This window comes from Choloepus didactylus, chromosome X (genome assembly GCF_015220235.1).
Source record: "Choloepus didactylus isolate mChoDid1 chromosome X, mChoDid1.pri, whole genome shotgun sequence".
In the NCBI taxonomy this organism is placed as follows: domain Eukaryota; kingdom Metazoa; phylum Chordata; class Mammalia; order Pilosa; family Megalonychidae; genus Choloepus; species Choloepus didactylus.
The window spans coordinates 107,560,706-107,572,856 of record NC_051334.1 but is presented as its reverse complement, the minus strand read 5'-3'; the positions used below and the strand labels follow the sequence as shown (position 1 = coordinate 107,572,856).

The following is a 12,151-nucleotide window of genomic DNA, read 5'->3' as shown; positions in this document are numbered from 1 at the left end:
TAATTAAGAGTCTCCATTACTGCATTTTAAACCCTCATTTTGTCAGCTCTAAGTCTTCACAAGGAATGAGGAATGAGCAGTTCCTTAATAAAGTGAAATAGATTAACAGTGGTATGGCATTTAAGTGAAGTGTACAGGATACCAGGAATAAGGGCAGTTCAGATTAAAAGGCTAGAGGAAATAAAGATTTAAATAAAAGGTCATGTGGTTTTTCTTTTTAGATGTAGTACTTCATCTACTTCCAATTTTGAATGTTTAAAAGACAGGAGAGAGTATAGGGAATTACTTAGTGGTAGTGATGGTTTGTGGTGAGAATAGGTGGGTCTTACAACAGATAATTGATTTAGGTGGGGGAGCTGGGATGCATAAATGGTACTGAGTGGAGAACTTTGCTACTCGGGGACTGGAAAAGGTGGTTACATAATCTTCTTTACCACCATCAAAATAGGCTAGCTCTACAGATTCCACTCTTTGTATATCTGGGTTCCTTTGCTTTTTCCCTCCTCTTCCCTTCCTCAACCCTGCCAGCACTCCCCAACTCATGCCCAGTATTCTACCATCAGCTTCAAAGGGCTGTGTGCTCTGCTTGAGAATTACTTGGCATTTGTAGCTTGACCTTATGAAAAGGGGCCCAAATAGTAGTCAGCTCTGAGATTAAAGCAAAGGATTGTCTTTTCTAATGTGGGGTAAAGTAGTTTCATCTGAATCCCAGCTCTCTAAAACCACAAACTTGGAGAATTCAAGAATGGAAACTCCCTAGAAAATGAACTCATTATTTCAACTGGTATGTACATAAAATGATCTCTTATGAAACAGCTACCATTTTAGAAGGCTACTTTTCTTTAGATGAAGATGATGAATTCAGTGGTCTGGTTTTGATAACATACAAATGCTACTGTTAATGCTATGAGGGGAACAAAGGATCATAGCCAAGACAAATCTTGCAAGGCTGCTTCTTAACTATAATCAAAGCAGTGCATTCCCTGAAATAAGAGAATCGGCAGATATACAGAGCCACATCAATTCAACAATCCATTTGGAGACTGATAAATAGGAAGGACACTGACAAATCAGAAATCCTGTTAGTGAAGCCACACATCAGCATTTTTTATACAAATTATTTGACATTTTAAATATATCAGTACAGGTGTGGAACTGGCTTTAAACCTCAGCTCATTTTGGTTATATCAGCTGTAGGAGATTAAAAAAACAATTCCCACAATTTCCTGAAAAGATAAATTTGAATGTTCTAGGATTGATGCTTTAAAACAAAACAAAACAAAACAAAAAGGCCTACCTCATTTGCTGCATGATGCTTCAGTGATCACTACTGCAGAAATGACTTTTCTTTATTAAGTACTGCATATGTTCATTCTTTATATGGCATCCAAATGGATTAAAAATGTGATGAGGCTATTGGCTCCACTACTGCAAACTCCAGGATCCTCATTTACACAAAGGAGGTTTTTCGATTCTTGTTTCCCTCCAATCCAGGGCTAATCTGCACAATCTAGGATGTTTGTAATCCTACTCAAACGGAGCCTTTGCTCATGTGGCTTCGGAGTCTCATGTTTTTCCCCCTAGATTACATGATGATGGATGCCTGTTTCTTGGTTACTTCTCCTTGTTAGAAGTCACCATGTCAGCAGCATGGCCTAACGTGACTGGTGTCACACCCCATGATGATGATTCCAAAACAGACAGGACACAGAAAAGAAAGTGCAACATCAGTCACAGAAGAGGCCTACTCTGCAATGTAGGAATCACAAACCCTTTAACTGCAAAGTAAAACTGTAGGACTTTTAAAGAAGCAATTGTCCATTGATGCTTAAACTGATAAGGATGACCATTTAATACTTGATCCTTTAGATTTCCACTTAGAAGAGACCACTTATGAAAACAGTGTCCTGACATTTGACTAACTGAACCCAAATTCTGACCTATGTTTATTAGAGCCATTTGACAGTTTATATGCTCTGTGTGTTTAGTAGCAACTCACCTTTAGAGGCTCATACAAGAATCCAGTTTAGATTTTGAGAAAGAATGTGGTGGCTTCAAGTTCCTTAGGTGGGAGCACTAATCCCCAAAAAACCACAAATTAGTGTAGTTCTTTCTATTACTAAATTTTTCCAGAAATGCATTAAACTCTCTTCTTGCATACCTGCCATCACTTCTGACACATAAACTGACCAAGTAATAGTCAATTAGGTTGACTGCTGTCATTGTGCATGTGAAAGAAACAGTAAGTACAGGATCTACTTCTTAAAGGCTGCTGCAGTGGGCAATGACTTATTTATCACAGAAATTCATATAGATGCTAGAAAACAGAGCTAGGATGCTTGTCTGGCAGCTGACTCACATCAAAAGAACATTTGAGAGCCAATGAAAATCTTCCTTTACTACCATACGAAAAAGACTTATAAGGCAGCGGAAGGTAAAATAATCTGTTTACGTAACATGTATTTTTAAAAGCATCATTGTATCAAGATGGCCAACAATTGGGCAGGGCAACCTAGCATTGGAAGGGCCTTGCAATATTCCACGTTTCATCAGAAAAGGAACAAGACAAATAAGAAAGCCCAAAAAGCTTGAAAAATAAACATCTGGGAACACAAGTAGAACAACAATGCAGGATTGTTCTTATTACAGTAAAATCTCTGTGTGGCCTAGCTAAGAAATGAAGTGCTGGGATGGACTCAGATTTATTCATAGATAATTAGCAGAGAGATAATCATAAACATATTCTCCTTTCCCCAAAAAGTTGAATATAAAATCTAGTTAACAGTGAAACTAGGTTGAACATAACAGAAATATTTTTTGATGGTTCAAAAGACACTTTGGGGCATTACACTGCCTCAAATGATGTGTCTTCATTATACACATCAGCCATCATTCTGCTGCAGTTGTACAAATGTATTGGGTAAGAGAGAGTTCTTCAGTTTAATATGAGGCTACCTAACATAGCTGACTCTATTCATTTTGAAAAAAGAAAAATTTTGAAGATTGAATGCATAAAATTAGACCTATGGCATTTTAGCCTGTTTTCCCACAAAAATAATTATTGTTAGGTAATTATTTTAGTCCTCCTTTCTTTGTGATTCTCTCATTGTTGTCACTGGGTTTCTCTTTATTTGCTTTCTGGCCTATATTTGCTTTCTCCCTCCATTAAACCATTTTGTTCACCCTGTCCTCTGCTTTCTTTATTGATCTGAAAGCACGTCACCAGGGCTTTGTTTTTTCACATAAGAAATTTCATTTTCCCATAGACTTCTTGTGCCATTGCTTTTCCCATTAAACTAAAAGGGAGAATGGGGAGAGAGTTTAAGGGAAAGGGTATGTGGTTTTCCACTATTGAAAGGTTGCACTGAGAATCAAGAGACCTGAGTTCTATTCCCCACTGTCATTACTTCCCTGCATGCCCTGGAGTAAATCACTTCACCCTCCTTGGTCATAGGTTTCCTCTTCTGGAAAATGAAGGATTTGGACTAGATGATCTTTAAGAGCCCTTCCAGCTCTATCATTCCCCATCCAAAATTATGTCAGCAATTATACAGGATAAGTTACTCAGGGCAGTTCAAATACATGCAGACTGCCTGTAGACCTCAGCCTATGAGTAAATCTATTTAGTTCATATCTCAACTTGTGAATGCCTTTAATGTTATTTCTTTGGAGTGTTTCTACTCAATGTTTAATTTCTTCAGCATTTAGTACAGTGCCTGGCACTTAGCAGTTTTTGAATGTTCTTTCTACTTTGTGTCTCCTCATCTCACAACATTTTCTGCCCATAAATGTTTGTATGGAGAAGTTTATCAAATGTACAACTTAAACTATTTGTTGTCTATGGTTTCTGCCTACTTAGTTACCAATAATATCCACTTCTTGGGAATATAATATTTTCCCATAAAATGGCAGGGCTAGGGAGCACAAACACTATTTTCAGACAGAGACTGAACTGATTCATAAGTGAATCAATGTTCACCTCCTAAATAATTCACTGACACTTACTGTTAGAACTCGATGTCCTAGTGCACTGCCAGTGTTACTAGAATTTCAGTTCCTACTTGATATTGTGACTTTCAGAGTGAAAGGCTTAAAAAACTATGACTCTAGGAAACACATTTAAAAAGGTAACTACAGAAATAATAGAAAGTTCTAATAACATGTTTCTGTTGCTCAAATTCAAAAGTAAGCTAAAGTGGTATAGAAATTACTGTCACAACTTAATATTTGCCATTAACAATAGGATTTCTATTAAAAGTAGTTCTCAGATTTATAAACTGATTTTGCAAAAAGGGAAAAGAAAATCTGTAGAACAGTTATAGTTCTCAAATTAAAATACTGGTATTTGTTTGGACCACTTTGTTTAAAAAGTATGCCTTCTTTGCACCTTAAATTTTACATTTTAACATTTAATGATGATTAATTGTAAAGGACACATGTAAGACTATAATGCAGCTAAATGATGCATTTGTAATTCATGTGAAACAACATAATTAGTTCTCCAAGGGTTCATCAATATATTATTCTACTAAACAGAATACTTGAAAGTCCCACTTGAGTTTTAAATGCAATATGAAGCCTTTATTTTAAGCATGGCTTCCTCTGTGTAATATTTTCATAATTATTTTCTAGCAACAAGAAATATTAAGTTGATTATTTTTATTCTAGCTGTTAGTCCCTCATGCTGCGAAGAAAGCAATTTCATGAATTCATTTATTTCAATGCAAAACTGACATATTTTGGGAGCTATGTTTAAAATAAGAAAAAAAGAACAGATCCAAGTTGAAAATTTTATGAGGTAAAAAGCTGAACTAAAATAATCATTCAAAAGTTATCTATTAAAATACAGACCTCTCTCTCTAACTAAGCCACCTCGGCAGGTGATCTCACTGCCCGCCCGCCCCCTCCACGGGACCTGACTCCCAGGGGTGTAAATCTCCCTGACAACACAGGATATGTCTCCCAGGGATGAATCTGGACCAGGCATCGTGGGATTGAGAATATCTTCTTGACCAAAAGGGGGATGCGAAATGAAATGAAATAAAGCTTCAGTGGCTGAGAGATTTCAAATGGAGTTGAGAGGCCCCTCTGGTGGACATTCTTACGCACTATATAGATAACACTTTTTAGGTTTTAATGTATTGGAATAGCCAGAAGTAAATACCTGAAACTATTAAACTGCAACCCAGTAGCCTTGACTCTTGAAGACAACTGTATAACAATGTAGCTTACAAGGGGTGACAGTGTGACTGTGAAAACCTTGTGGATCGCACTCCCTTTATTCAGTGTATGGATGGATGAGTAGAAAAATGGGGACAAAAACTAAATGAAAAATAGGGTGGGGGGGTGTTTTGGGTGTTCTTTACTTTTATTTTTATTCTTATTCTGATTGTTTCTGGTGTAAGGAAAATGTTCAAAAATAGATTGGGGTGATGAATGCATAACTATATGATGGTACTGTGAACAGCTGAATGTACACCATAGATGACTGTATGGTATGTGAATATATCTCAATAAAACTAAATTTTTTAAAAAAAGGTAGAAAATATTTCTACCTCACCCCCCCCCCCCAAAAAAAAAACCTCTATCATGCAACAATATATATAAATAGAACCCAGGTTTCCATAGTTCAGAATTTGTTTCATGGAAATGAATTACCATTCTCCCAATATATAGCAACATTTTAGTATATACTAAGAAGAAAACAAAACCTCAGGCTATATTCTTCACTTTGATACATGTCAATATGTAGAAGAGAATCTTCTTAACACATATTTGCCTTTAAAAAAGAATGTCAGTGCATGTTTGCTAATTTTTTACATGAGTTAATGCAAGTCATACAGCTTATACATTTCACAAAAGTTCTGCTTTTTCTTGCAACTACTGCCTGCTAATTGTCTTTAGAGATTCTAAAACTTGAAAAATACGTAGAGCTTTTGAAAGGAGCCTGGATGAGGTCATTCAATGCATTTTCCTTCTAGACTCCCAGGTAACCTGATTTTCAGCTACTTTCTCGGTTTATTTAGAAAATCCATGACCCTGAAGAACAGTATATATCTTTGTACAGTGGCCTGTCAATGTGACTAGCTCGATAAAAGGAAAGCCCAAATTAGCAAGCATAAAGCCATAGGGGCACATTGACTTAAATGCTGCCAAAGGACTGATGAGACTTTTATTCCTGATTCTGAACGTGGGGCGGGGGCACGGTGGGGGTGTGTCTGCTAAATCAGTTTCAGACAACAACAGCCTGAGGTATCTCCTAAGCATTAGCCGTTTTCTTTATTAAGGGGTGGAAAACAGAAAGTTGGAGTAAAAAGGAAAGGAAAGGAAGGAACACAAGGGTGGATTCAAGAAGACAAGACAAGGTTGCCATTTCAAAATGATCTGGCAGATGTGCAGAAATGGAAGAGGAGAACTTAAGGACACATGTCCCAGTGTCCCTATAATGCACCTGCAAGGACTAAGACTTATATACATCACCAAAGGACCAATATTGGTCATTTAAATCAGCTTGCAAAGTGTTTAATTCTTCATTATTACTCCACCAAAAATATATATCATTGAATGGCTGCCGTGGAATCAGATTGTACTCACAGACATTGTTAGCTCAGTTCAGAATATGTATAACAAGTGTTATGCCACATCTAACAACAAGGACCTGAGATAGTGGACAGAAAAGTACCATACGAAAGAGGAGAGAATTTTATTAAAACTAAGCTCATCCTTAGGATATGTAAAATTCATGATAATCACTATGGCCCTTCAGGTGTGCTTGAACAATGCTTGAGACTTGAAATCCTTTCCCCAGAGCATAAATGAGGGTCTTGTTTAGTCTCAGAAACCAGACGAGACCCATTATGAAATTCTCCTTATGAAGAATCTAATGCAATAACACATATAAGCAGGCACTTTGCTATTCTTCTGAGCCAGGCTCACTCTTGTTCACAGTTTCAAAAGAGTCCCCTTGGGGCTAAGCTGGGACCATAACAGTCTTGAAGGGTTTAGGAACAGATTAGTTATCTTAGGCGTTGGGGTCTGAGAAGGTGAAAGGACCCAAAAGACCAACCTGAAAGTCATACTAGCTGTGTTGGGCTGTAATAGAGGTAGAATCTATGAACAGGATCCAGAGATTCAGCAAGAAATCGACATATACTATATAGAGAGTTCTAGGAATCCTTCATTTTACCCTACTTTATTTTATCCAGCAATTTTACCCAACTCCTTTTATATAAGACATGCTGCAACATCCCATAAAATGAATACTAAGTGGAAACACATTGGGAGATGTGGTCCTAACTAACAGCTGCCCCACATTTCTTATCTACAAACCTGGAGTAAGCATATTCCTGAAAGTGTGGAGATCACCTGGGGAGTACTCTCCCTAGATAACCACCCACACGATGTCCGTCCAGTTGGTGGGAAGGCAAGGGGAATTTGGTAAGGTCTTTCTTCCATGATAATCACATTAACATGGGACTTTGTTCTGTTAATATAGTGGAGATAAAAAGATAGCCATTTATTTATAATTATGGTTATAAACCTATATTACTCTCCCAATAACAAAAAAGGAGTCAATAACTAGAGATTATTTGTTAATGTGAGTGCGTAACTCTCCCTGGCCATGCTATTTTTTAAATTCGATTTTATTGAGATATATTCACATACCATACAATCATCCAAAGTGTACAATTATTCACAGTACCATCATATAATTGTGCATTTACCACCCCAATCTATTTTTTGAACATTTTCCTTATACCAGAAAGAATCAGAATAAGAATAAAAAATAAAAGTAAAAAAGAACACCCAAATCATCCCCCCTACACCCTATTTTTCATTTAGTTTTTTTGTCCCCATTTTTCTACTCATCCATCCATACACTGGATAAAGGGAGTATGACCCACAAGGTTTTCACAATCACACTGTCAGCCCTTGTAAGCTACAGTGCTATACAATCGTCTTCAAGAGTCAAGGCTACTGGGTTGTAGTTTGGTAGTTTCAGGTATTTACTTCTAGCTATTCCAATGCATTAGAACCTAAAAAGGATTATCTATATAGTGCTTAAGAATGCCCACCAGAGTGACCTCTCAACTGCATTTGGAATCTCTCAGCTACCTGGCCATGCTATTTTAGGCATCTCATAAACAAAATATGGCATTTGTTTTATAAAATGACCCTCCTTCCAGACATATAGTCAATATACAAGTCATACACAAACAAAGCATTTTAGAAAACAAAAGAAACAGCTGAATATTGGGCTTCTTGATCCAAGAGTATAAGTGAGGTTTTAACGGAAACAACTCCCTGATATATCCATGTCATTTCAGCCAATAGTGGGAACATACTCCCCTTGGATCCACCTTATGGTCTCTGCCAGATCACTGACCCAAATCACACTCTGGACAATGACTGTCCTCCTCCCCACTTGCAGACAAGATACCTGGCTGTCTATTCTCTAGATATAACCCTCTGGCCTCCCAGATTAATGACCCAAACTTTAGCCTTTAGCATTTACCTCACTCTATGGGTAAGTACTTACTGACCCTCTCTAGGTGGCTCACTTGGCCCACTTTGATTCCCTGACAATCTCAAATACATAGCCTATACCATGCTTCACCTCTTCTAAAATGCACATTTTTTCACATTGTAACACCTTGAAATAAGAATCCATCTAACAATCAACGGTATGCAACATTTCTTTCTTTCTAAGTGGTATGCAAATTAATGATATATCTTAAAATATCATCTTAGAGTCAACGATATATGGTAAAACTAAACATCTAGTACCTTAAGTCCAGTGATGTGATGGCCCAATATACAGACAATTCTGTACATATCACATATTATTTGCACTGCCCTCCTCTGTGATACCTTGGAGTTCCCTTCTAAGAGGACCATTATATATAGATCACAATGCTTGGTATCATATGACCCCAATCACAGGAGATTAGATCATGGGTGGGTGCCAAAGACATCTACAGACTGTCACAAGAGCTCTTCTCAGCAGGAGCCCTCTGTTCTGAACCAAAACAACCAAATCTTTCTTGGGAAATTTAATGAGAAACATGCAGAATGGATATAAAGATAAATGGTCTAAAGCAGTAGAAGCCAAGAGAGAGAAGATGTTAAACAAAAGGCATGTGGTAGTAGAAGCCATGAATAAGCAGATGCCTTGATGTAGAAAGAATGGAGAGTTCATTGGTTGTTGAGGGAGTAAGGCAGAACTGGAATTGGGCACAACAACGGTTCCTAAAGGATGGCTTCAGCAGGGTGATCATTGTCACCAGAGCTGTTATCGGACTGTCAGAGCCCCTGTTGGAATTGGAACATTCTAGTTTTGATGAGGCATGGCTGGGCCACCACTGTGATATTTCTTTCCCATGTTTCCTTAGCTCACTATCATCTGAGAAAACCTTAACATGTCTCTGCTCCTTGCAACTAGAAAAAGCCCTTTAAACAATATTAACCAGCTGCAAGAAAGAAAAAGACAGGGCTCAAAGAGAATGTGGTAAGAAATGTAGCAAGAGTTATAAAGTGGCTGAGTCAGGAAAAGAAGGGAGTAAATGTGGAGGAGTTCAAAAACTTGATGGGGGAGGCAGGGCAGAAGTGGAGTGCCTACTCCATTCTATCTCTACTTTTTATTTTCTGGAGGGTCATTACCATATATCACAGTTTCTCTCAGTGATAGTAGGTATCTTCTTGGGTCTTGGCCACCAAATAATTCTGCTTCTTAAGATTTGATTCTCATTCTCCCTTTCTAGCAATAACACTCATATGAGGGTGTGCTCAGTTCACCTCCTTCCTCAAATCACTTTTGGACTCAGCAAATCGGGCTTCTTTCCAACCAACAGATCTAATAATACTCCTACTTTTTTGAATAAATTCATTTCAGCCAACATTTCTTAGGGCACTGTTTTTCTGTCCAACATACCTTAAATGGGCTCAAACTCCTCAAATTGAGCAGTGAAAGAAACTACTAGTCGAAGTTTTAATTTTCTTTTCATTTTGGAGTTTTCCATATGAAAAAGTGTTCATTTTAAAATTTCATGTATGGGATATAAAATTATGAGAATTACTTTCCCTCTTTCAAAGAGAAAGTTATAAATCAAAAGCTACCTCTATTTCAGGGTTAAAAGGAACTACTTATCCATGGAATGTACCAATTTATGTGAGGGAGTTAGAAGAGTATGACTTGCATCCATTATATAACCTTCTGAGAGGATAGGAAACCAAATCATGGCTACACTTTGCTGGTTTTTTTGTTTGTTTTTTTTTCAAGTTTGAACAAATTTAAGACTCAAAATGGCAGTTATTCAAATCTAATTTGTTACTCTTAGTCTTTGTAAAGGTGTAATTCTATTACTCTCTTTAGTATCAGAATTCTAGCTGTAAACTTCTGGGATGGTTTCTGCCCTTTAAATTCAATGCTTTTCTTGCACTTCTTTGGTTTTGAAAAGACCAGAGCTTGTTTCATTTAGATTTCTTTGTTGCTGTTTCTATGGTTTGACAATATAGAGTGAGCTGTAATTCACTTACATTTTGGCTACTTAATAGGCAGGCAATGATTTCCTAATGTATCAGAATGATGCTTTCCAGGATTCGTCATCAGTATGGATATTACTGTGTTAAGGAACAGATAAAATGAAATAAAACAGTAATCTTGGCTTAGATATGCATTTGTCACCAGGACAAGAAAGATTTCAAGCTGTATATTAAATATGTGACAGCATTCCTTTGAAAATATGCTTTCAAAGAATTTTATCACCTCTCTCTTTCTTACCCTCTCATTGCCTTAAATATATTTTCAGTCAAGTTCCAAGATCTTATTTTCCTTCACATTCACTAATACAACTTAATAGTCTTGGGAATTCCTGACTGTTCTCCTTTAGACCAGTGGCCTGTAAGGAGTATTTGGTTTTGAATTATGTCTCAAACTGCCGCAGGGATCCTGTCAGTTACCTGGGTACCACTTAAACACATTTTGGCTTTAAGACTGGAGGGTAGAGGTGGAATTCCAGATGGCGTTTTGTAATTTAGTCATTCAAGGGGAAATGCATTGATCAACCTGCTTTAAATTATACTGCTAACCTAAATAAAGAAAACTGCCCATTTAAATAACAGTTTGATGTTTCTTAAGGAAAAATGCAACTGCCTACTGGCACTGGGCTAGGTACTTATGTAGAAGTATATAAGGACGCCAGAGAAAATAGTGTATACACACACACACATATAGATGTAATTACATTATTTTATACACACACACACACAAAATCACAAGACATATAAAATCAGTCTCTGTAAATAATTCCAGGCAATGCTTACAGTGGCCATAAATAACGTACCAAGAAATGACTAGAAAATGACTAGGAAGTACTCCCACTGCCTGGATGATTTTGTAAGGCATTTGCAATATATATACAATTTATCTAACAGATAAGCTCTAGGTTGGGTTTGGCTTTCACTTCTTATGATTCTCTCATTTTCTCTAGCTCGCTCTAAAATTAAAAAAGGACCCAGAGAACAGAAGCAAAGAAAGACATATTAAAACCAAATGTTACTCTCTTGATGCAAAGTAACCTCAGAGAATCAACTTTTAGGCAACTAAAACTACAGCTGAGCTGCAATTTCCATAACTGATTCACAAAAACTATTTCTCAATAGTGAAAACTATTCATTTGCTTAATTTAGAGTATATGACACTGCAGTTACATAGTAATTTTGAAAGACATCACCATCACCAGCATCATTTTTGTTTTAAATTACTCAGGGTCTCTTCTTGTATATTTCTGTTTTTAGAAAAGAAAAGCAAATTAGATGCAGTTTATTTTTCTTGAAAAGAAATGCTGACCTCTATTCAGAACCTGCTAATAGCATTATTCCCTCTTCCCTTTCTGCACAAACAGAAGAAGGGAGAGGAGGGGTGTAGGGGGAAGGGAGTGTTATAAAGACCTTTCTGTAGAAGTGTTTTTTGCACCTCCAATTACCTCATGGCAGGTGCAACGGCCATTTTGTGCTCTCTTGAGGACAGAAGTGGCAATTTGTACTCACAAATACATAACTGTATCAGTAAAAACGAGGCCATGCTGAAAATCTGCCCCAAGATGTTTAAAGGACACTGAATTTTGACTTAAATTTGCACATAAGTCAATGC

The 12,151-nt window shown here is 37.1% G+C and overlaps 1 long non-coding RNA gene across 1 annotated transcript in view; it reads right to left on the bottom strand.

Moving 5' to 3' along the window:
- Positions 1–11,299, bottom strand: part of LOC119522752 — a 137,021-nt gene extending 125,722 nt beyond the window's left edge. Inside the window, exon 1 of the long non-coding RNA XR_005214514.1 lies at positions 10,537–11,299. This is a non-coding gene — a long non-coding RNA (uncharacterized LOC119522752). The remainder of the gene's footprint in view (positions 1–10,536) is intronic.
- Positions 11,300–12,151: the final 852 nt, after the last annotated feature.